This window comes from Onychomys torridus, chromosome X (genome assembly GCF_903995425.1).
Source record: "Onychomys torridus chromosome X, mOncTor1.1, whole genome shotgun sequence".
NCBI classification, from domain to species: Eukaryota; Metazoa; Chordata; class Mammalia; order Rodentia; family Cricetidae; genus Onychomys; species Onychomys torridus.
The window spans coordinates 120934323-120960571 of record NC_050466.1 but is presented as its reverse complement, the minus strand read 5'-3'; the positions used below and the strand labels follow the sequence as shown (position 1 = coordinate 120960571).

Sequence of the window (26249 nt, the reverse complement as noted above, 5' to 3'; positions counted from 1 at the left end):
TGGGATTAAAGGCATGCGCCACCATTTTCTGGCTCTGGATGGGGATTTCAATGGTTTAGTTAGATGCTTCTGGCTCAGAATCTCTCTGGAATTGTCAGTTAAACTACTGACTGACATAGCATTTCCGATAGCAATTGTTCATCGCTGCGACTGTGACTGAACACCTAACAAGAAGCAACGGGAAACATAGAGGGTTGATTTCAGCTCATGGTTTCAGAGAATAGTCCATCAAGGAAGGAAAGATATATTGGTGGGAGTGGCTCAACTCGCCCACATTTGAATGGATCAGGATGCATACTAGGGTGTGCAGTAGGGATCTTTCATCTTCTCTGGAAACCCAAAGTTGTTACTCATTTATGCCTTAGGCAATTCTTAATCCAATCAGATTGGCAATTTAAATGAACCACCACAGTAGCCATTTAAACTTTTAGACTGAAGTTTTAGGATACATTTAAAGATGGCTCACTTATAAGGCCATTAGTAGGAGGCCCTGGTTCTTTACTGTGTGTTCTACTTTCACTTTTGTTGTTTCAACAAATCCTCTTACAAAAAAACAACATAGGGGAATGAAGGGATTACATGGCTTACAATTCTAGGTTACAGACCATTATTGCAGGGAGGTCAAAGCGGAAACTTAAAACATCACATCCACAATGAAGAGCAGGGGCGAAACTGCAGCTGTGGGCAGGCTTCTGGGTAGCAGCTTGTGGGCTCCGGGTAACCAAAGATCAGCATAGTGCTGTCCTGACTACCTGTCACTGAGCCACGTCAATTGACACTGAGATCAGCTGCAAGAGCTGGAGTGCTATTAAGGGGAAATTGCAAGAATTAGGAGCTTATGTGGGCTTCATGGTGTATTAGATAAACTTCAATCTGTTACAACTGAGAGTTCCAGTCAAAAGTCTTCTGATACCAGTATCTTTGATAGTAACATGTCTCCAAACCAGACGGGTTTTAGTCTGGAAGATGAGATAGGGCATGAAGCTGCAGTCAGTCCCTCCCCTTGCCCTTTCGAACTCTAGACCAGAAAAAAAAAAAAAAAAAAAAAAACAACAGGATTCCAGAGTTTCTACACATTCACAGGAGCAGGAATTCACCAACATCAGACAGACTTATGATGCCAGAGCTTCAAATCCAGCTAATGTCAACAGGGAAACCTCTGAGGGAACCAGCACCCTTTGAAGATGTGATTCCTATCAAGCCAGAACCAGATGATCTCATTGATGAAGACCTCGGTTCTGTGCAAGAGAATTCTTTATCTCAGCAGAAACCTACAGTGACACATACATACGGTTCTTCTCATCCTTCTACTGAGATTTATCAACCATCTGCAAGTAGAAATGCAGATACGGGTACTCATTTAAACAGGCTGCGACTTCAGCAGTTGCAAAACAGGTTTCACAGAAAAGCAACTGGATTACAGAAGAGCCAGTGTACAAACTGGACATTCATGTGGAGTAGATACAAACTGGACATTCATGTGGACCTGATACAAACTGGACATTCATGTGGACCAGTATAGACTGGACATTTATGTGGACTAGATACAAACTGGGCATTTGTGTGAACCAGATACAAACTGGAATTCATGTGGAGAAGATACAAACTGGACATTTGTGTGGATCAGATACAAACTGACATTAGTGTGAGCCAGATACAAACTGGACATTTGTGTGAACCAGATAGAAACAACACATTGGTGTGAGCCAGAAGTGCTTAGCAGCATAGAAGAAACTTACAGTCCCTTCTTCAAAAGCAACTTAGATAAATTAGTATTGAGGACAAAAACTCTCAGGAAAGGAAGTTGCTGCCGTAAGCTTAGTTGATAAAGTAAAACAACAACAAAGACAAAAAAAATTAGTCATGATGGAGGAGAGGAGGAAGATACTGGCTATGTCTCCTAAACAGGAAGCATGTCCAGTAACATGTCTGTACCAGCAAAGCCTGAGTTCCACAGAAACAGACATTGCCGGTTGCTCCCAGAACTTATTCTCAAGAAAAATTACTAGCAGAAATAGTCCAGGAAGCAAAAGGAGATAGTACAGAAAAAAGGAAGGAACTCAATACAGGCAATTGTAATCTTAACTGGTAGAAACAGAGGTAAATCAAAATTACTATGACATGGAATCCACAGTCCATGTAGACCAAAGATCTTTATTCTGAAGAAGTCAAAGCTGTCTGAGGAAATAGTAGTAATATCAAACATGAGTTTGGGATGAAGTTTGTAGATATCCTTTGGGTATCTTTCAGGACACCTTATGCAGACACAAAATCTTGTACAATCAGATAAAGATACAAGTCCCAAGTTTAGAGAGACACTGGGTGGTGTCTCCAGCCCACCAGGATACATGTCAGATCAAGAAGAGATGTGCTTTGAATGAAACGGGTACACCAAACTGCAGCCTCAAATGAACGACTCAGCAGTCTCCTCTCCCCACAGTGGTGCAGCTGATGTTCAGATAGCTTGATTTCCTGAGTGTGGCAGAGAAACCAGAAAAACTTTGGAGCACAGCAAGTAGTGCCTTGCTGGCAAAACTGAGGATGAGTATGTAGATCACCATGCCATTTTGACCTTTCAAAGCCTTCCCTCATTGTAAATTTGCTGAAAACTGTTTATTTGTGCGTCTGCATTCTAAATATTGTGTATTTATGTGTAGGAAACCAGATTCCCCCTTCACTCATGTGAGTAGAATTCCAGTACTGACTTCCACTCTAGTTTCATTCATCAGTTTGGTCAGCTCTTCTGTTACCTCCCAGCTTCTAAGAAAATGGAATGTCCCTTCTACCATCCAGAATACTGCAGGCTTAATACTACTCAGTGTGTAGGAACAGACTTTATCATCTCATCACTAATTACTGTGCAATAAGACATGTCTTCAAATGAATTTGACTTCAAAACAGTGAAGGAAACCCTAATCATACCTGACAGAAGTTCATGCAAATTGAAACTTCCATTTTCTGATGAAAGATATTCTGCAGAACTTGTCGTGTCTTTGCAATTTAGAATATATTGATTTCATAATATGGATTTTATTACCTGACTGGTGTCTTAACTTTTTAAGTGTATAAGTGGTCTATTAAGTGTGTATTTTAAGTGTGTAAGTGATGAAGTGTAACTTTATTAAGTGGTTTTAAAATTGTTTGGATTTTTAACTATAGAAAAGACAATTTAAAGAAAAGTCAAATTCTATTAATACATTTGTGGCTTACTTGAAAAAATAGGTATACTTTCATAAGAACACTTGCTATTAAGATGTAGTGACTCTTTTTATTTGTAATGAAAAAATAATAATAGCAGGGTGCAGACATTTGTGTATAACATTCACTTCCCCCTAATTGTTTCCATCCCAAATGATATGATTTTTAAAATGAGTAATAAAAAAATTAAAAGTCACAGACTAATTTAACAACATTTCAGTGTGGACAGAAAATATGTCTTTGGAACGGTAAAGAAAAGTTTCTCTCATTTGTACCAAGTTGACAGCAGTGATCTAATTTAATCAGCCAAGTATCACTGTTCAAAGGATTCATGCTTAACGGATGAAATGTTAAATGGATTCTTTCCATTAAAAATGTGTTACATTTTGTTCTCTGACACTGAAGGGACACAGATTGCTGCAAATATATTCACTCTGTTCATAATATTTCTTTTGCAGCCAAACAAATCCATTGGAACGTAAGAGCAACATATTGTCTGAACAGTATCATAAAGCTCAACAAGCCAAATGTCACAAAATAATTGGCAATATAGAAAACAATTTCAGACTTAGGAGAGAAATGCTTATTTTATAATTGAAGCAAGTATATCCCATATACAGAATGGTACAGGTTGGGACAAGTTGGGGTGAAATGTATAGGGGGAGATATGAGGTGCTTCATGATTTCCACTGTCCTCGACCGACATTACTGCTTGATTCATAAGTTCTAAGTCGCAGTCTAAGAAACTTGCTTGCCTTTAGTAAAGAAAAGCGATACTTTAGACTCTTTTGGGAACAGAATTGTTTGCCTTTTGTGATATGGATTTAGCCTAATTTATATTCCTAAGGTTGGGTTAAGACAGAAAGAAGCATTCAAATATAATTCCAAAGTGTCAGAAGGAAAGCAAACAGTCCGTTCATGAGTACCAAAGAGACTTTTGTTTCAGAGCACCACGAAGATTTATTCATCATCTTAATCAATTCTAAAAGTTCCTGAAAGTTCCACATTTCCTTGGAGTCTAGCCCCAGTTAGGATAGGAAGAACCCAAATCTCAAGACTTATCAAAATTCATTTAGCCTAATTTCTGTTGATAAAAAATGTTGTGTTTTTTGAACCACAGTAGTGAGCAACAAAGGTGAAAGGCAGAAACATGCCCTTTAATGCATTTTAAGTTTTTCATGTGTTTTGGAACAGATGTTTTTATACAAAAAAATGAAGGAGTACAAGGGAAGGCCTTTAATTATTTAACAAAGAACATTCTAACTCAAAATAGTAAACAGTACCACAGGTGAAAAAACTTCCAGGACTAGTTTCTCACCAAATTATTAGATGAAATATTTATAAACTACATTGTATTCAAGATCCAAAAGGAGGGCACTTTTCATGAATTCCAAAGACATCCTTTCCCTAGTCTAGAACTAAATAATAATAATTAGTGTGATACTTGGTTGGTGTTGGTTCTTTTGTTTCATTCAACATTTGCTTCATTTGAATACCTTTGTTCTTTTCCCCTCAATTACTGTACATTTAGAACTCTTTCTATATTGTAGGCAGGAGCATTATTTTCCTTTCTTCTTTATCTGCAGAGATCACAGACCTTGATGTATAATAGATGCTCAATAATGGATGTAAATAAAATGATAACATATTATTGGTACCAAAAGATACAAGCTTAACTGGTTCTAATCACACCCTCCTATCTCTGCAGCCCACCATAGAGTAATATCTTGATTGTGAGCATACTGTGTACTTTACATTTGTGCTGGTATCAATAGTATTAGAAGCCACAGTTCTTCCCTTTGAAAGTTGTAGTTTCATCATGTGGATATTATTTAGAGAACATGAAGAATTATTATTATTATCATCATTATTATTATTATTATTATTATTATTTATGAGAGAGAGGAAAAGAGAAGTAGGAGAAAAGAAGAAGAAGACAATGAAGAAGAAGAAGGAGGAGGAGCAAGATGAAAAGAAGGAGAGTGGGTTATGTGGAGTTCAGAGGACAAATTTTGGTAGTCAGTTCTCTCCTTCCATTGTGAGTCAAAGAGCCACACTTGGTTATTAGGCTTGGGAGGCAAGTGCTTTTACCTGCTGAACCATCTCACTGGTCTCCTAATGTCTTGATAGAAGGTAAAAATAATAGGCATTATGAATTCAGAGAAGGTAGTATTAGTGGAGTTCACATGGTTAAAGAGAGTGTCTTGGAAGAGAAGCTAGTAGAAACTAACTTTAAACAGATTTAACTCTTACAAGTACTAAGAGTGCTTACAAATTTGAAGGCGTCAAACAGTGACTTGAGCAAGGCAAGCAATCAAGCAAAAGCACCTACTATGACAAAAATGAGGGCAAATGAGGAAGAGGGGGATTGATCAGTTAGTAAGCCTGGCAATATTCAAACTGTAGAATGAACCTGAGGACAGCGCAGAATTTACAACAAACATGTAAGGGAGCAGTAGTTAAAATAGAAGACCAAAAAGAACAGAAAGCAAGATCCATATAAGACTGAGGGGGTCTTGAGTGTCTAAATTAAGAGTTGTTTTCTATACACAGTGAAGACCCATTGGTATCTGATTGACTTTTGCTACAATCTTATGGCTCTATAGGTATTTCCATGAACACAGGCATATCATGTACTTGAATTTGACAGACACTGTCCTGAACAAAGATACAGGCAATGAAAAGATCATTTTATTTCAAAGTTACTTACTAAGTGATTGGATATTTTATCTTTCTAGATTCATGCTCTTAGTCCATACCTTAAAATAGCTGAAGCAAATGGCTGTTTTGACAGACACAGCAAATGTGGCTGTAAAGACATATACGCAGTCAAGGTCAAGGGCAAACAGAATGCTTGGTTGTCATCGCATGGGATTACAGTCTCTCATATTTTATGACGTTCTTAAATTCTAAAATAGCAATTAGCTATTAGATTGGTCTAAAACATGCAATGTGCTAAGTGCTATATAAAGTCTGCACACTATCTCAAGTCTTTGCAGAAGATGAAGCAAAATTGAAAAGTAATAAAGTTAAGAGAAAAAGTTTGTAAGGAGAGGAAGGGCAGGAAGGCAGAGCTATGATTTCTAATAATCCAAGAAGATTAAAAAAAAAAAGCAGTCACATAGTAAACTTCCATAACTAGAAGTAACAGAGAAATTGAAATTTCATTAAAGGGAAGTAGAATACAAAATGCATACTATAGAATGAGTACCTTAGGGGATATAAAGATACAGACTTCATAGAATCACAGAGCAACGAAAAGTCTTAAATAGCATGTGTCCTTTTCCCTGATCTTCATGCAAAACTTTACCTCAGCCATCTCACACAAGAATCTCTCCTGTTTGAAACCCAAATGTAAAACAGCCCAGAGGTAATTTCACAACCTCTGAAGTAATGTATTCTGATGTTTGACAGCCTTCACTGCCAGAAAATTCTTCTTAAACTCTCTTTTGCTATATTGTCATTTCCTGTGTCTCCACCCTCTCTGCAGATGGGGAGCATCTGGTCCTAATGATTGTCCTTCAGGTCCTCAAAGATCATTACTAAGTCACCTCTTAGCCAGCTCTTCTATGGAATGAACAGTCTCAATTCCCCTTGGTTCCCTTCTTCAACTTATTTTCCTGTTGTTTATCATCTCTGTTCTGGGATCGCTTCATAATAAGAAAAACACTCTTGCTGTCTTTCATGCCAAACTGTCATACAATTAAAGCCCCAATTAACAAAAAAAGAGCATACATCTGCCTAAACTCTTCAGGCCAAGAATATTTTCTTAAAACTAGCCTCCTTTTCTTGATGATAAATAACAGTGGAAATTCTTACTTAACCTAAAAAACAGCATTTCTCAAAGGAATTGAGCTGTGTACAAGTTTTATTTCTGGTGTAGGCAGATATCAACCTTTCCCCCTTGATTTTCATGGGTAAATTATGTAGTTATATAAAGAGAAGTGACTCAAAGCACCATGGACATAGGAAATTTTGCTGACTTACATAGCCTCAGGCAAAGGTTATTTTCCTGAACTCTAAACTCACCTTTTTTAGTTCTTTTCTATAATGGAGATATAACAAATGATAGAAGGAAATATCCTAGGCCTTCAAGTTATAAAGTATCACTCTCCAAAACCTCAGAGACAAAGACTGTCCCAGGGTTGAGAAAGTGATAACCAATTTTAGACTATTAGACTATTAGGTTTAGAAGTATTAGACTCCTTAAATATGGTAAGTCAGTTATTATCTGCAATTTCAAGCCAACAATTTAGATGGAAGATTTATGTTTTGCCTCCAAGATAATATAATTAATTTACATAATTATATATTATGCCCTTTGCAAATTATTGATAGAACATCTCTTCACTTATAACCTGGGCCCCTCCTAGAATTTAGATCTAAGCACCATACTACTTTCAATCCAGGAGAGCATTTTGAACATCATTCTGGGCACTGGCAATTTCATGTCTTCTTAACATGGAACAGGAAGTATGCAAATGTGCTGTTGTTTAAGGAAGAGGTTGGCCCAATTAGTCACTTTTTAAAAATAAGTTGCCTTGGTCATGGTGTTTGATCACAGCAATAGAAAAGTAAATAATACAAGGGACATGAGAAGGGTTGGGGGGAGGAAGATGGGAAGGGATGGAAGGAAAGAATGGGAAGTGGAGAAATGATGTAATTGTATTTTAATTAGAAATGTAAAAACAAAATAACCACAAAAAACCCAAGAGTCCTCATCTAGCATAAAAAATGCTCCCAGAATGATACTATTATGTAGAGGAGGAGAGTTCTTTCTCACCTCTGTATCACAGTCTGCCTTACCTGGGATGCTGCTCCTCTGCAAATATGCTCCAAATTTGGTTCTGCTATGTTTTGCCTCCTACTCCTCATTATAATTTTAATTTTATTTAAAAACGAATGCATAAACATTTATGTATTTTAATGCAGAGTTGCACATGTTTGTGGGTGCATGTAGATGCCAGAGGTCAATGTTAGGTGTCTTCCTTGACTTTTGAGAGAGTCTCTCATTGGCTGGAAGCTTGTCAATTTGGCTAAGCTTAGCTGGCCAGGTGAGCCCCAGTTATCAGCCTATCTCTGCCTCTCTTGTGCTAAGATTACAAATATGTGCCCAAATACTTTTTATTTTATTTTATTGTAGATTCTGTGAGCCAAGTATAGATTCTAATGGTAATGTGACAAGAACTTATCCTACAAAACCATCTCCCTAGCCCCCAAACCTCTTATTTCTTTTTTTTTGAAAGATGGAATCCTGAGAACACTTCAGATACCTTTTCTCTTTTCCTTGGGAGGACTGTGACAAACTGTACCCTAAGGGCTTCATGCTTCTTGCTGCATGTTTTCAGTCATGATTTTTATGAGGAAGTCCAGAAAAGTCACATAAAAAATGCACCGAGATGGCCTGAATGATTTTCTGGTGTTCACAAACAAGTTAGCCCACCCCTTGAACTCTTACATTTTTACCCTCAGGTTGAGTTCCTGCACTTTGTAACTTTGACTTCTACTTCTGTAGGTTATGAATGCATTTAAATAAAGTGTGCATAGAGGTGATTTCTACTTTGTTTTTTATCCTAACATGTTTTAAAGTTCTTATAGACTATTATTGATTATTGAAAGGAATATGAGTTATCCTGATTGACCTAAATTTTTTTTTCAACAGAGAATTAGCAGAGTCATCATAACAGGGTCATACAAGGAATTAAAAATAAAGCAAATAATTAAACATTAAAATTGTAGTAGAGTTCATTCAATCTTTAACTGGATATTTTAACAGTTCATTGTGATCTTTTATTGGTTTAAGGTCATTTCTAGAAGTTCCTCACACATTGTCTTCTTTTGCTCAACTGAAGTTGGGTGGAGGAATCAGTTCAAACCAAGAATTCCAGGTAAGAGATTCACATCCTGAGTGAATAGTATTGGTTTATGAAAGCAAGATCATAGAGGTAACTTTGTTGTGGAAATCACTTGCTGACAACTTTACACTTTTATTAAAATCTAGAATTATAAAATACAACAATCAGAGACCTAAATGTGGTATAGTACCCTTTGCTGCATATTAGATCTAACTCTCATGTATAAACTATTCAGGAAATGCTACTTTAACAGTCTAAAAGCCTATATATCAAGTTTTAAATAGCCTGATGATTTCCCTAATCCACTGCTGCCATCAGGTTGACTGTGGCCCTGAGATGGCACTGGAAGTTCATGATCAATGGCAGTGTTACTACTTCCCTGACACCTTTGGTACCTTAATAAAATTCTCCACACTCAGGCAATTACAGAAGCTGGGTGGCCAGCTCGTCATTGTCTTTTGCCAAAGGAAGAATCACAGTTTTGTTTTGTTGCCTTGGAAAATGGAAAACACTACTGTCACTCTGGGCCAAGTAAGTTGAACACCTAACAGCCTCTCCCTTAGTGAGGAATTCTTCAATGTCATAGAGATGCAGTCCTAGGAGAGTTCACATTCATCATCTCCTTATGCTACTCTTTCTGCAGAGGATTTTGCTCTGCACATTCCCTACAACATTCCAGACCTAATGAAGCAGAGTATAGTTAAAAAGCCACATCTCCCATTCTGATGATTAATTTACATTTCAGAAATTTACTTTTCTGTTTTTCATTTCCTTATCTATATTTTATTTATTTTTGTTTGCTTCAAAAAATCCTTCTTAAAATTTTTTATTACATTTTATTTAGTTACGGTCTGTTTTCTTAACAGCCTCAGACAACCTGAACTAAGCAAGTAGGATATGTTCGTAGCATGTTAAAACACAGGCATTCCCAGGAGCCTAGACTTATGCACTGAAACTTTTCTATTGTTCATCATTTGTGCCAGTAAAGAACAATTACAAGCAGTAGAAACAATACTGATTGTTCTTTGCAGCTTACATATTTTATTAATAAAATGTCATCATTCATTTTCAACCCTTCATTATAAGATCTACTGTTCTAGGAAAGTTATTTTTGCCTTAATGTGAATAAAAGTATCAAGTGCTTACCATGTTAAGGGGATTTTGCCTGTATTAGAACGATTCTTCCTATCTACAATATAAAGTAGGATTAGAAACTCCATTTTATCAGTGTGGCACGAATCTTAGAGAACTGAAATTGAGAATTATTTATTTCTTTTCTTACACTTAAACTATTTGATTTGTTTTTTTCCTAGGGATGCTGAGTCTGCGTACTGCCTTACCATGTGTAACTTGTGATCAATAAATATTGATGAGTCAGCTGGCAGAGTTACAGAATGTGTTGGTTAAGTCCTCTAAGAAACAGATGGCATGGCAGGACAAGACATATAAAAAACTTACTGAAGACTTGATGAAAAGAGAAAAAAAACTGGAAGAGAGACAAATGAAATTGAGAAAGACAACTGTGATACAGTTGCAATTCATGTAAGGGCAAGGAAAGAAGGTTAATCAGAGGCCTTTTTCCTGGTTTTTCAAGACAGAGTTTGTCTGTAGCTCTGGATGTGCTGGAGCTCGGTCTGTAGACCAGGCTGGCCTCAAACTCACAGGCCTGTATCTGCCTCCTGAGTGCTGAGATTAATGGCGTGTGCCACCACCATCCAGCTAACCAGTCTTAAGTCACAGAGAAATTCTGAGCATATTAGGGTAAAGTCAGTGGGTAGTTCTATAATGAAGCTAGACATCAAAGTTGCCCTTTATTTCTCAGGGATGAGATACTCTAGTGCCAGGGGCATACTCAGTTATTATCAACCTGTAAGAAAAGTGGGCCTCAGTATAAGAAAGATTCAGAGTACAGCAGCTGTAACTATCAATTTTGCTCCTCATGGTAGAACAAGAAGACAGTTTAATTGTTGCTATGGGGGTGCAGGGTGAGCTTGATTTGAGGCTCAATGGAGGCCTTTAGCCTAACTAGGAAGGTTCATTTAGCCACATTGTACAAATAACTATACTCTGTTTTAATTGTTTATAGTTATTTTTTGTTGGTTTGTTTGGCTGGTTGGTTTGTCGATTCTCTGTGTAGTCCTGGCTGTTCTGGAACTAATACTGTAGACCAGGATGTCCTTAAACTCACAGAGATCTGCCTGCCTCTGTGGGATCCCACAGTGACTTCAGTTTGTGACTTGATACTTGATTCCATCTTGACACAAGGTCAGAGAGTTCAAGCTTGTCTTTGCTCCTTAAGGCAACATAACAGGATGATTGGCCAAAGACGTGGTTACTGGATGTTTTGAGAATTAAGGAGGTGTTTACACTTGTTTCTTCCTTGAACCATGGTAAGGAGGTCCTTTGCCCTCCTTGCTTTGGCTATAAAATGGTGGTGAGAAATAAACTTGGCTGGAGCAATATTGACTCAGAGCTCTCCTAAAGCTATCTTGTATCTTGTCTTTTATGTCTCTTTCTTAGTCCTCACTCCCCTATTCAGGACTTTTCAACAGGTTGGGCGGGACCAACACCTCTGCCTCCCCATTGATGGGAATAAAGGACTGTGTCACCACTGCCCAGTTTGTTTATAATTTTAACATGTTTAGGCACAAGATAGGTGTTCAATGATTGACCTCAACAGCAGGACTTAGCCAGGATCAATCTGCCTTCTTCTAAAGTAATACAAATGATATGACACTTTGCAAAAATGAGATGATAATATTCTTGAATGACTCCTAATGTAGATAGTTGTTGTGGAATATTCCTTTACAATGTATGAAGATGTGTCACTGCATTTGGTTTAACAAAGATCGGAATGATGGATGCTAGGAAGGAAGAGGTGAAGCAGGACTTCTGGGGATAGAAAGCTCTGGGAAGAAGAAAGGAGGAGTCACCAGCCAGATGGAGAGGAGCAGGATGGGCAGTACAGAATAAAGGTAACTGAGCCATGTACAATAAAATAGATTAAAAGATATGGGTTAATTTAAGTTAGTAGAGCTAGTTAGAGACAAGCCTAAACTAAGGCCAAGATTTCATAAATGATAATAAGTCTCTGTGTCATTATTTGTAAGCTGGCAGTCCTGATGAGAATGTTCATTTACATATGGTGCCCAATATCAGGCCACATATATCCACATAAGGCCTGAGAAAGCTAAAAAATATTAGAACATGGAGTCAAAAACGGCTTCCTGTTGATCATGGTCTCTCGGGTAGGCTTGGTAACATACAGATGTGGCTATCAGATGCTGACTGTGGGATGGAGCCAGCTGCTAGTGCCATGTACCAAGACCATGTGCTAAGCTGAGTCCTGCTAGAGACTGACATAACAGTTTAATATTTTTCTCATGCAGTCAGAAAATGCTGCAGATCATTAGTAAAGTCAGATCCAGACACAGCAAACCTCTAAAAAGGTAAAATATGTTTAAAAGAAATGTGCATAGTCTTACAAAAAGAAAATGGATGTAGGTAGTCATAGAAAAAACAGTTTATAAATAAGATAAAGTCTTTAAAGAGAGACTAATATAAAAAAGATAAGTCACATAAAGATGGAAAATATACAGAGTTGGATTCTATCTGGTGTCTTCTTGATTTGGATTTATTGAATTCTAATGAACAGAGAATGACAGCTGCTGAAAGACACTGGATTATGGAAGGGACTGCTGAATTAAACTAGCCTAAATACTTTAGAAATGCCTTAACTTTAAAATGGAAGTCAGAAAATATATTGCTTTAGGGAAGAGAGTATGCTTTTATTTCCACAGAAAACCAAAGGCTGTTGATTTGTTCAAAGTTAAAGAGGATCAAGTTTGATCAGGGGAGACCCTGGCTGAAGATATAAATAAATAAACTTAGAAAAACTATAAGACATGTGACATATATTTTACCTGCTCAAACATAACTGCCTTTGTCTCAGCTGCTGACAATATACTGTCCAAATTGGACAAGCAGGACACAAAAGAAGGAAACTACCTAACTTTGCCAAGACAAGGTGAGACAGTCCTTCCAAATTCCTGTTTCACAGAAAAGTCTGTCAGATATTTTAGGCCTATTTGACAAAGATGGATGCCCCAATGTTACAGGGGAATCTTGGGTGACTGTTCAGACACCCAGCTGTTTCTGTCATTTCTCGTAGTTTTGGAAGTTGTCTGCTCTGCACTTACTGTTACTCAGTAATATTATATCCTTCATGGGTTTCTGACAGAGTTGAAGATGAGATAGTTATAATTACAGTTTTCTTTGTTACCAAATTTAAACAAGAAACCCACAAAAGAGATATAAAATGTAATGGTAGAGAGATATAAAAGCTTAAACTTTATCTAAAAAATGTTTTGAGATCTAAAAAGATAATTTTAAGGGCTGGAGAGATGGCTCAGCAGTTAAGAGAACTGGTTGTTCTTCTAGAGGTCCTGAGTTCAATTTCCAGCAACCACAAGATGGCTCACAACTATCTGGTGCCCTCTTCTGGCCAGCAGGCATATGTGCAGGCAGAATACTGTATACATAATAAAGAAATCTTTTTTTAAAAGATAGGTTTAAGATGACAATACTAGTTATGATAAAAGATGGCTTAGGTATAAAAATTTAAATTCATCAAGATAAGATAGATAATAGAGTATTTTCTCTGAATGTGCCAAATGCAAATGGACTGGGCATTGTGAATCTAATTCTTTCCTGGTAATTGTTCTTATTGTTTATAGTTTTATTATGTTAGAGTTAAAATCTTTCTTTTTTATTTAGACAAAAATGAGGAAATGATGTGGAATATTACTTTACACTCTGTGAAGATGTGTCAATGTGACTACTTTAATAAAGAGTTGTATGTCTATTAGCTAGGCAGGAAGAGGTGAGGTGGGACTTCTGGGAACAGAGAGCTCTGGGAAGAAGAAAGAATGAGTAACCAGCTTGACTGGGGGGAAGCAGGATGGGCAGTACTGAGTAAAGGTAATCAAGCCACGTAAAAGAATATAGATTAAAAGATAATAAGAACTAGTTAGAAATAAGCCTAAACTAAGGACAAGTTTTCATAATTAAATTAAGTCTCTTAGTTATTATTTGTGAACTGGTGGTCCCACAATGAGAAAGTTTGTGTACAGGTAGCCCTAAAAATGCATAGACAGAAAATATAACTAGTTTTATATCTTTAGAACAAGATCATCCATGGTCCAGTAAGGTAGTTTGTTCAGTGAATGAGCTTGCCTTGCAAGTCTCATGACTTGAGTTTGACCTCCAGAATGCACAGTGGAAGGAGAGAATCTACTCCCAAAATCTTTTCTCTGACATACATACATATGCCATGGCATATGTGTGATCATGCTTACACAAATCACACACACATGATAAAAAAAGTGATAAAATTTTAAAATAATAAGAACAGTGACTATAATCCTTTGCCTTTCTCAGCCAAGTCCCCTTTCATAAACAAAATCCTGAATATTTGAAGAATAGGAAAAAGCCTCACAAAAACTATTGTATCAATCAATATACATAAACCAAAATAAACATCACTGCATACACATACTTGGCTGAACAGTCACTAATGTCAATTAATTTCAACTTTATGCCATTCAGTCATGCTTTCACTAAAGATTACAAAACAGCTATGACCACACAGTAAAGCATCCTTGAACTCTTAATTAACCACTACAAGATGTTGATATCCATGGAAGGCCTGCCCTTTTCTGAATAGAAATGGAGGAGGAATGGATGGGGAGGGGGGAGACAAGAGGGAGGAAGAGGCAGAGGAGAGGGGGAGGCAGAAGGGAAGGGGCACTAGGAGGAGAGGAAGGAGAGGAAACTACGGTCAGGATATGAGAGAAAGAAAGAAAGAGAGAAAGAAAGAAAGAATAGAAGGAAGGAAGAAAGGGAGGTAGGGAGGAAGGAAGGGAGGAAGGAAGGGAGGAAGGAAGGAAGGAAGGAAGGAAGGAAGGAAGGAAGGAAGAGAACTAATGAAAGCTCCTAGATCTCCACTGTGGGAATAGACCCATGTCACACCTGTTCCACCTATGACCTTGAGGTACCAGCCCCTATGACATGGCCTCTGAGCTAGCACATACACAGCCCTTCTCTTCTCTCCCTTGTGGACTTACACAGTAGGGACTATCTCGGTGGCAGAAGCAGCGTGGGACCAACCATCAGCCTTCCAGGACTCTGGGACAGATTTGCCTTATCCTGTTTAGTGAGTTGTTCTCCTCAATATAATCCTTTAATAAATTGTTCCTTTATCAGTATTTGTGGATTATCTGTAATATGTCATTGATAAGGTAGCAAATATAATCCTTTAATAAATTGTTCCTTTATTAGTATTTGTGGATTATCTGTAATATGTCATTGGTAGTGTAGCAAAAGAAAATGGAGGCAATAGAGAAGGCTGGACAAGTTGATGGAAAAAGAGGAAAGGGAGAAAACATAGTCAAGAGAAAAGGGATGAAGCAAAAGCTGTGCTGGAAGTGGCAGTACATCTCTAATTATGATCTAGGGATGAGGAAGCAGATGAAGAACACAGGTTATCCATGCCAGTGACAGTGGGCCTAAGAGCTCAGCCGTGTAGGCGATTAACTGGAATAGACACCAAGTACAATTACAGGTACCATGCATTGAATATTCATTACATATCAGGCAATGTACAGAGTACTTTATCCCAGTTACTTTAAAAAGGTTTTAATAAAGCCTGTGAAGTAGCTGCTGATACAACCCATTTTTAGATGAAATGTCTTAATGAAGGTCACAGAACTAGTACATGCCAGAACTCAAATGCGAACCTGGTTCCATCAGTCACTATCTGTATGATTTTGCTCCTTTACCTATAACGACTATTCAAATAGCTCATTTACATACATTGCCTAGGAAAATTGTCTTAGAGTTTCTATTGCTGTAAAGAAACACTATGACCAAAAAGCAAGTTGGGGAGAAAAGGGTTTATGTGGTGATATTGTGTTCCCCAAAATATTGTGCACCCTAATCAACATATCTGTGGTCAGAGAACAGAACAGCCACTAGATATAGAGGCCAGAAAAATGGTGGCACACACGTCTTTAATCCTAGCATTCCAGAGGCAGAAATCTGTCTGGATCTCTGTGAGTTCAAAGCCACACTGGAAACAGCCAGGCGTGGTAACAAGAGCCTTTAATCCCAGGAAGTGATGGCAGAAAGCGGAAAGGTATTTAAGGCGTGAGGACAAGGAACTAGAGCTGGTTAAGCTTTTAGGCTTTCGAGCAGCAGTACAGCTGAGATCCAATTGGATGAGGACTCAGAAGCTTCCAGTCTGAGGAAGCAGGATCAACTGAGGAACTGGTGAGGTGAGGTGGCTGTGGCTTGTTCTGCTTCTCTGATCTTCCAGCATTCACCCCAATACCTGGCTCAGGGTTTGTTTCTATTAACAAGACTTTCTAACAATTCATGCTACAGGTCTATTAGGCTTAGACTTCCATATTGCTATTCATTATTGAAGGAAGTCATGACTAGAATTCAAACAAAAAGAAACAACGGGCTGAACTGGAGCTGTCAACTCCCTGACCGACCGCAGAAAGCATTCCAAGACACACTCACAGAACAAGCACCTGGGAAAGAGCTGGAATATTTATTGGTTTAGAACATTTAAAGATTGCTGGAATACACCTTTAATCTCAGTATTTGAGAGGCTGGTTCCCCTGAGTACCAGATTTGGAGTCAATCATAGACTACATAAACAGAAACTGTCTCAAAAAAAGACAGAGGAGGAAAACAACCTCTAGAACTGAAAAGCACAGTAACAAAAATGAAACCATGCTCATTGCAGCTCAGTAGCAGATGTTACTTAGTAAGAGAGAACTGTGAAAAGGAAGGGAGTCTTAGTTAGGGTTACTTTTGCTGTGATGAAACACCATGACCAAAAAGCAAGTTAGGGAGGAAAAGGATTATTTCCCTTACAGTTTCATAGAACATTTCCTCATCAAAGGAAGTCAGGACAGGAACTCAAACAGGGCAGGAACTGATGCAGAGGCCATGGGGGGATGTTGCTTACTGCCTTGCTCACATGGCTTGCTCAGCCTGCTTTTTTATAGAACCCAGGACCAGCCGCCCATGGATGGTACCACCAACAGTGGGCTGGACCCTCCCCATCAATTACTAATTAAGAAAATGCCTTACAGCTAGATCTTAAGAAGGCAATTTAATTGAGGTTACTTCTTTTCAGATAACTCTTAATTTGTGTGTCAAATTAACATAAGATTAGCCAGCACAAACAGTTTATTTATTTAGTGATGGATATTTTCGGTGTGTAGCTAAGATTAGAGATGGTCCCTGCTATCAACCACTATGGATTTTACCATGTGACTGGAGAAGGCACATCAAACCCTCAAACCAAACACAAGATTAAAAAACAATCCAGAATTTAAAAAAAAAACATGCTAGGAGAAGGAAATCTTGAGACTAGGCTGAATCCCTCTTCTACCAGTGTAGCAACCCTAACAAACACAATCAAAGCCTGAAGGAAGCATGGCATGATTAGGTATTTAAGACAGAAATTTGCTCCTGTGTCAGAAGCCTAAATGACACAGGATTTGCTGCCTGGAAAAAGACCACTCCAAGGTAAGACATTTGGCTTTAGAACTTTTTTTTGTTTGGTTGTTCCAAAGCTTATTTAAATACAAATTATTATGCCAGTATGAGTCAGAGGCATTATCATCAGAAAATATCACCACTGGGTGGGATCAAATCACTAGCACATAATGGCCCCCTCTTGAGCAGTGTCAGTCAGGATGCCAACGGCTGACTGAGCATGAAAGGTGGCAGATGGACAGTGACGACAAGGAGCTTGCCCAGCTGCTGACTCTGTAAAACTTAGTCCAGATGTGAGGCTTTCTTGTGAGCCAGAGTAGGTTAAATCCTGACACTGTCAGATTGAGTTTACTTCTTTCTTTCTTTCTTTTTATGAAAAAGCAAAAACTAAGACTTGTCACCCAAGGAAGACACACATTTGACCTGTTTTATATCGATTTGTGTTATTGTTTGAGTGCCTGTTTCAGTTCCACTAAGTGGATTCAGATCCCCTATAAGATGCAATTACGAAGATGCAAAAGCTCAAGGTTTTGGCCAGTATGTTTGGCCTCAGGTCTCCCCTCTCCTCTTTTCACATATGTTATACTTAATAAGAGTGCCCTGTTGCTGATCTCAGACCTTTTTAAATCTAAACCCTGGCTGCTAGGGCTGAATTAGATACTCTTCACTTTGGTAGTCTATGAGGACTTTTTTCTCTGGTTTATTTACCTCAGCTCTCTGTACAGAATTTGTGGCTTTCACCTCACCTCTCTGTATAGAATTTGTAGTATTCATCTTTGTACAGGGTATTAGCATCATAAACACCTGCAGCTATAAGCAAGAGATAGTCCTGCTGCCCACCCCAGCTCTGTATCGTCCCACAAGAGTTATGTCAGCTTATTGGGAATCTTTGCCAAGACAAGAGATGGGACACCTGGCATAGAGGAATATTTCGCTATTGAAAAAGCAGTGTGAAAAATTCAAAGGTTGTATTTGGTTGCATGCTCAGGATACTAAGGGCCCAAAGGGTAATTATGGGAGACAGAACCTTGTCAGTCAAGATAATTAAAGTGAAGGTGTGAAAGGAGGCTGTGTTTAAAGCATAGCAGGTGATGGCAGCATGCCCACAGAGGCAGTTGTGATATAGTACAAAGAGAACTGGCCTAGTTACCAAGAGATCTAAATTCCAGCTGTAATAAACCATGGAGAATTATGTGAGCTTGGGTCAGTCTCTGTCTCCTCTCTGTGCTTTGGATTTCTGATCTACTAAGAAAATATTGGGTTAAATGACCTTCAGGGGTCAAGTCCATTTCTCTTCTCCTAGTACTAATTGATTGCTTAATAGGTAATCAGTAGTGCAGAGGGTAGAAATGAGTCTTTATGGATGGCCTGAAGCTTGATTATCAGTGAGGCAGCTTTACTGTTGGGAAATAAAAGCAATAAATTGCAAAGCTCAATGAGAGTTATCAGGAGTTGAATGCCAGTTTTAGTTTTTAGGCCAGGGAGAGGAGCACACAATCAGTAAGAGGTCATTTACTTAAAATAAAGATGTCTGGTGAATTACATGTCTAAAAACATAGTTATTAAATTGTGGAATATATTAGACAAATACTTGTCTAATGGTGTTTTGGTGGTGGTATTTGAAGAACACTATAGGAACTCAATTATTGCTAAATGATTGCCTTACCATAATACCAATGGACTTGTATTCCCAAGCCCTTTTGCCTGTACTTTACTAGGAAAGTATAAAGTGGAAAGACAGAACTGGTTATTTTTGACCACTAACTTTTTCTACTGTTTACTCTACAACCCAGTAGGTCAACTGAGGGAATAGGATGCAGAATAGGGGAATGGGGAAAACTATGTGAATGTATGGGGAAAACAACCATGACTATTATTCTGGAGTCAATTCCTAGCAACAGATTATGTCCTTTCCTTGCAGGGATCACTAGCTAGTCAGTGAATATTGTGAGGGCATTATAAACTTAAAGAAACCTCATAAATTTCAAAAGAGAATATGCAGAAAAGACGGAGAACAAAAAGACATACATTTCTATTCAAGTATCTATTCAACAGCTATTTCAGTGTGTCCCAGCCAGTACCTGTAAAACAAAACATGATCAGAACATAAGGTATTAGGGGTATCCGGAAATGTACTCTTTCTATATACTCAATCCTGACTGATGTGACCACTGAGTCCTTTCCTCAGGTACCATGGAATCTTGATTTTTAAAGTCAAAACCATGCAGGAAGAAGAGTGACCCACTTGGTGTAGGGAATTGTACACTTACATGAAAATGTTATAATTAAATATACTAATTTATAATTAATGTGTAATTACTTACATGTTAAATCATTTTAACTTTTAAATATGTATTTAAGTATATTTCCCAGTGGCCCTATATTTTTATATGCTGAATAAATTGTAGAAACAGACTTAACCTGCTGTCTATCAATCTTAATCTTTCTGAGCCTAAGTATAGCTACTCTGGGACTAATTTTCATGAGTTTACCATCCCCTTTCTTTTTATTTAAATTAAGTATTATTTCATTTTGTTTTATGTTCAGACAGGGTGTCACTTTTTTTCTCAAGCTGGCAGTCCAGCTTTGAACTTGTTGATTCTTTTGCCTCAGCTCCCCAAGTCTGGGATTACATATGTGCATAACCTAGCCCAACTATTTTTCCACCTGTTGTAGTCTGACTGTGAAATGTCCTCCATGGGCTCACTTTTTAAACACTTGCTCCACAGCTGATGGGGTTGTCTAGGAATGTTATGGACCCTTTAGGATGTGGAGCCTTGCTGGAGAAATTGTCCCACTAGGAACAGCTCCTGGAGTTTTATATTCTAGCCCCACTTCTTACTCTCTCTTTGTTCCCTATGGATGGATGAAAGGCAAGAACACTGCTCACTGCTCCAGTCCCTGGGTCTTCCTGGTCCAATATCATGTCTTCCTAGTCGTGATGAACTATGTCTGAATGGAACTCTAAGCCCAAATAAACTTTTTCTCCCTTCAATTTTTAATTAGCGTATTTTAAGATGCCACCCATCTTCAACATTATATTTACAGGCCTTCGAATGTCCTCATAAAGAGCTACTAATTAGGACTCCCATAGTGCTCCTCACCAGCATTGTCACACCTGCCAATGAGTTCTAGCCATTGACATATTAGTGGAAAACACAGGCTTAAGATAGTAATAAAAACCACAAATGGTCAAACTTGTTTGCCGACCTTAGTGTAAGTTGTAGTTGAAAAGACGTTGCCTACTCCAGTGAGCAATCCATGCATTATTTTTTGTAAACCTTTTGAAATAGTTTGGAGTTTATAGGGAAGCAGTTTGTCCACCCCTAACCTTTTTGGTCACGTCTATGTGTGTGAATGAAAGCAAACATTTTAGTCTTCAAACACAAAATGATGGCTTCTAACTGTGCCTCAATGGATGTTTGTGTCATGAGCCTGTTTTAAGATTCTTTGTAGTCAGCCACAAGAAAATTAGGCTAAGATAGTAAGAAAGATTCCGGCTGTGGCTGATACAGTGAAGGCAGGAAGGACTTGGGGAGGTGTATTCACCCAGTAACTGGCCCATACTGACTGTAGATATGCCAGAGTATCCAGGCAAGTAAAAGTTTGCTGAAAATTCAACTTTTCAAGTGAGTTACTAGTCCTAATTCAAATCCCTAACACAAAGCTGAATGAGTCTGGATATGAGTTACAGCAACAGTAACAACTATTAATGTCCCTTGTGTACCTTTCATAAAACATGTCATTCCTATAGTTTACAGATAAACAGAAAATACCATAAGGAGGAAAGAAGAAAGGGAGAGAAGGAGGGAGGGAGGGAGGAAGGATTGAAGATTTTCATATAATATCTTTGGAATACTGAGATGTACATTATGGTAAAAGACAGACTCTAACTTTGATATGACTTGGCTCACTGTAATGAGAAACTAATGACCACAAAGAGGCTCATGAAAAATAGTGTGCTGCAGCTGTCATTTCTATCAATAGGCTTTAGGCCTTGAGTATTTTAAACCTCTCTCTCTCTCTCTCTCTCTCTCTCTCTCTGGGGGTGTGGTGGGGTGGGGGTTGTTGCTGTTGTTCTTCCTTTTATCCTGTATATCTTCTTTAGTTAAAGAGGCTAGGAGGAAAGAAAATTTTTCAGATAAGATGACATTAATCAGCTAACAATAGAGGAGTGGTTATTGTTGCTGGAAAGGAAAAAGCTGTAAAATAAATCTTTGTGCAGAGAATACCTGGGTCCAAGGGTTTATTAATTTTAGGGCCCTCATTCTCTAGTTCTAAGCACAGATACCATCTGATTTGGGACGTATAAGGGTTAAACCAAGGGACATGTGCATGATAGGCAAGCACTCTACCACTGAGCTGCATCCCCAGTCCTGGATATTTTGAGACAGATTCTCGCTATGTAGCTTAGGCTAGCCAGGAATTCATTATATAACCCAAGATGGCTGTGAAATCATGACCGTTTTTATGTCGACTACCCAAAGTCTGGGATTGGAGGCATGTTCAATAAACTCTTGGTTTATTCTTAATATTTTCTGAAGTGTAGCATTCTGAATGCTACATAAATGTTCACATTAGAGTTGTTTCTGATGTCACAAAGTTTTCCTTGAAATGAATATGGGAAAGTCCAGTTTTAGTAGGTTGTATATCATGAAATATGCCATTATGATCATAATATAAAATGAAAATGTGTGCAATTTGTATTTCAAACTTATAAATGAATACAGAGATATGAAGAATGATTGAAAATTTGAAATATCTGCTACCTCTTCTCCAGAGAAAAAACCTGAAAAAATCCACACTTGATTACAGTATTTACTAGAACACTGAATAAAATTCAATAGTAACTGAGGAGGAATGAAAAAAAAAAAAATCCCTGCCCAAACAGTACTTATAGTTCTACTTAAAATATGTTGAAAATATTTAACATTTTATATGCTAATTCAGACTTTAAAATGAAATACTGATTTGATTATTAAGGTGATATTTTTCTCTATAATTTTTCCCACAAGAAATTACTCCTAGATGATTTAGGACAAAGAATACGAAAAAATATATCAGTGAATTTGAGCTGCACCATATGTATAGATGCTTACACCTGTACAAAATCTCCTCCCCAAGCCTGAAATCATTCAATTTGGAAGATATTTGGGCATAACTGCAATGCTGTAATTTTCACCAATCATTTTGATTACATAGAACATCACTGTCATCTCTCTACTTTATCTTCCAAAGCTATATTTGAAGAACTGCTTTATGTCAAATACTTTCATGTGGATAAGAATCTTTCACACTGCTAAAGGAGGCATCAGTCTCCAATAAAAGAGAAGAATTCACAGTGTTGCAGAGTTAATACAAAGCTAAGGTCACCTAAAATATCAAAACCATAAAATTGTCAATGTGATGATTATTCACCCCTCAAACTGATAAACACTATCTAGAATATATGGCTTTGCATTTCCCCATTCAAATTTTCTTTCAGAAAAATGTTTTCCAAAACATCAAGAATGATATCAAAGTTAAAACAAATGCTTTTCAGGACTTCCATAATAATCTACTACCAAATCCAGTATTTAATCTCTGTGATGTACTTATGTCTAACCATGGTTTTTTCCTTCTTCAGTATGTGGCTATTCTTTTTGTTAGGAAGTGGTGAGAGAGAAATAATTTGAAAATTATTCAGACTGAGTCTTTCTTCCAAAACATCAGAGTCTGAAGATGAATGGGGAAGGGGCTGTCAGACAATTTAATGCCAATAACAGACTTTTGCTGTTCGGTTTCTTCAGAGTCTCAGTGTCACAAGAGGACAGAGGGGTGTGTCTAATCAGATGGAATAAGTCATTTCAGAATTTCTCCCTTCCCAAATTTAAATTTCATTTTCAATTTCCTGGAGGAACTATTCCAGATGGGCCAAGTCGTTCATACAAAATAGGAGCTGACCCACAAGCACTATTCCATCTTAAAAAAAAGAAAAACTAGACCTTGGTTGAGGGTATTTTTCATTTTTAAATATCTCTGCACTTGGATGATATATATTTGATGCCCTATCAATGTGGCAAAGGGCTATAAAAATGAAGATTGAAACAAAACCAGAAGAGTAGTTTATGTTCAGAGAGGAAGTTTTCTTCTCCATTAAAAAAAATTGAACAGCAAGGAAGTTGGTTGTTCCTTCCCTCTTCCTAGTAGCCTCTCCTTAGTCCTAGGAAAGGGGAGGCTATTAATCTAGATTCCCATTTGGAGAGTATAACTTTTACTTTTTCCTATGACCCATTGGCCCAGAAGCTAGATTTAGAGCCATTGAATACCACCCTCCCCCTTAGGATTTCATTTTAGCATCCTTGATGTCACACATTGAGGATGAAGCCTTGGTAGTGAGTTGCAGCTGTTGCCTGTAATGGGACACTTTAGGGGAATGCCTGGCCTTTAGTGTAGGTTCCTATAAAAGCAACAGTACAGGGTCAAGACTCATCTCAAATATCACCTCCTTTGAGAAGTCTGTTCTGTACCCCACCCAGTGTCTCCTTACTCAGTGCACCAATATCCCATGTTTATTTTTAAACCTCTATCAGAGTGTTGATATTGATGCATTATATTGTTGTTCATATAACTCTTGTTAGTTTTTGGAATATTTGGAAATATGAATCCTGTCTTCTATTATCTTTGTTTTCTTCAATGCATAGCACAGAAAATAGAACAATAAATGCTGAATGATTGGCACCTTTACATTAACATCTTTCCAAGCTCAGTGTCAGCTGGAGATATATGTGAAATTCCTTCTACTTATGTAAATTGAACTATCATAGAATGATCACATACTATGTCACTAATGCCCTGATACCTTTAGTTACCTATAATTCCAGTTTACTATATTTAATGTTATACAGTTTTCTAAAATCTTAACCATTGCATTTTATCAACAAGGGTTCATATAATGTAAACCAATTACAATAAGTAATATATGTATTTGAGTAACATGCTCAGTGAGTCAAACACAGAAATGATGTTACAGTGTGAGATAAGAAAGAAAAGAGGTTAAGAAAATTGGTTGTCTAATAAATGTCTTTTTCTCTCTAATCTGAATGTTTCCCCTTGTCTTTTTAATCATATTCTTCCTTTCAGTACTATATTCCTAATCTATAAATTATGTCTTTCTCAACCAGCTCTGACCATCTGCTCAGTGCTTTCCCATCCTTAAAGAAATTTGCTTGGAATATTCTATCCTCTTAGGCTGTTTACCCCCACTGTTTAATTTCTTTGTCAACCCTTCTGAATTGTAGACAGAATGAGTTGATACCCATAGCCATTGCTGTCTCACTACCCATTTGTTTCGCAATCACTTTTACATCTGTCTAGTCACTTTTTACTGAATGACTTCTGCATTTAGTACTCAGCTGCAACCTTTCTCTCAAGGGTAACCCCTGGTCAATAAATTCAATGGTAATTGTTCTCAGAGATTAAAAGCACAGGACTAAGGAATCAACAGATTTTGAGTTAATGCTAGACTGTGCCTTTTAACTAGTTATTCATATTTAATTAAGTTTATTAATCTGTACACTCCATTTTCTTGCATTTAAAATGGGCAAGATCTGGGCAGTAAGAACTGGCTCAGTGTTTGGCAGCACATGCTGTTATTGTATAGGACCTCAATTTGATTCCCTGCATCCATACCTTCATCAAAACCACTTGTATCCCAGCCCCAGGGGGACTCAAACTTGCCTCTGGCCTCCACAAGCACCTGCATTCACATAACCCCCAACATAAACGTGAAAATAATAGAAATAAATATTTTTTAAAAACCTAAAAATAAGCCAGGCGGTGGTGGCACACGCCTTTAATCACAGCATTTGGTTGGCAGAGGCAAGTGGATCTCTGCTGTGGATATCACTATGTATAAATAAAACACTGATTGGCCAGTAGCAAGGCAGGAAGTATAGGTGGGACTAACAGAGAGGAAGGGAGAAGGGGACACTGCCAGCGGCTACCAGGACAAGGAAGATGTAAGGTAAGCCACCAGCCTGGCATTCCAGTCTTAAAAATGCTTTAGTTAGTTCAAGGCCAGTCTAGGCTACAGATGCATTCCAGGAAAGACACAAGCTATACAGAGAATCCCTGTCTCAAAAAACCAAAAAAATAAAAACCCTAAAAATAAAATTAGCAAAATCATAGTCTACCTTACAAGGAATTCTGAGGATTAAATGGGAAATCCCTGGAACTCAGAATCTGGTCAATGAGTGGTAGAAATTTAGCCTCCTATAAATCTGGATTCTGTTCAACTTTTATAGATGTTGACACTAGAGTCTGTTTTATACTTTGTTCTGATGCCACAAACACAAATGATATTCTTAACTTTGGGGTTCCACCTACCATTCTAAGTGCTCTGTCACTTCCCAAAGAACTGATAACTTCCTTTGCCTTCCCAGCAGCATGGGCTTGTCCTAAGATTCAGATGTTAGCCTTTATATTGTTCTTTTTCAAGGAGGCTGGAAATAAGGATCTGTAATTTAAAGGGAAGCCAATAGCATATAGGCAGTCACATGCATTTCCTTCCTTCTAGAGTGGCTTTCATTTTGACTTGTTCTTTCGTCACTAGACAGATTTCACTCTGGTCTTGGAGCCCAC

At 37.8% G+C, this 26249-nt stretch overlaps 1 protein-coding gene and 1 pseudogene across 1 annotated transcript in view; one reads left to right on the top strand and one right to left on the bottom strand.

Annotated features, from left to right (window-relative positions):
• Positions 1-26249, bottom strand: part of Il1rapl2 (interleukin 1 receptor accessory protein like 2) — a 1242609-nt gene that overhangs the window by 126451 nt on the left and 1089909 nt on the right. The gene's annotated exons all lie outside the window — the stretch shown is intronic.
• LOC118573931 lies at positions 654-2553 on the top strand (annotated as a pseudogene).